Genomic DNA, 521 nt, shown 5'->3' on the forward strand with positions numbered 1-521 from the left:
CTCTGAAATTTTCTCCTTTCTGCTCTTCTGCCTTTTCCCTGAGCCGTGTTTGCTGCAATCTGTAACGCTGCTGATGCTCCTCCTATTCTCTACGTGAAGGCCAATGTGGCTGGCAACAGACCTGCCCCTGTACACCACATAAATAACCGCTCCAGCCATCGGGACAATTTGTAATCCAAGGCACAGCAAACTGCCATGGGAAGTCAAACCGGGCAGCCCCAAGAGATTCACAGGTCTCAGGTTTTTAGGGACAGCAAACTCATTCTGCAGTTTGTGTCAGGTTTTGGTGTTTGGAGAGTTAACAGAAGCTGCCTCTCTGAAGGGTAAAAACACAATTGCAAGAGGCTGCCGCACAAGGTGATTAAAAATTGATCATTTTCAACTTAAAGGAGCTATAGCCTTCTGTGCTTTAGCCCGGTGAGCCAACGCCTGCCGAGGCAGGAGCAGCACCGGTTACTGGGCACTGGGACCACCGTCCTCCCGCAGCGCTGGCAGGATGGGTCCACAGCACCCGGGGTCCT

This window comes from Cariama cristata, unplaced genomic scaffold (assembly GCF_000690535.1).
Source record: "Cariama cristata isolate BGI_N322 unplaced genomic scaffold, ASM69053v1 scaffold8279, whole genome shotgun sequence".
Lineage (NCBI taxonomy): Eukaryota > Metazoa > Chordata > Aves > Cariamiformes > Cariamidae > Cariama > Cariama cristata.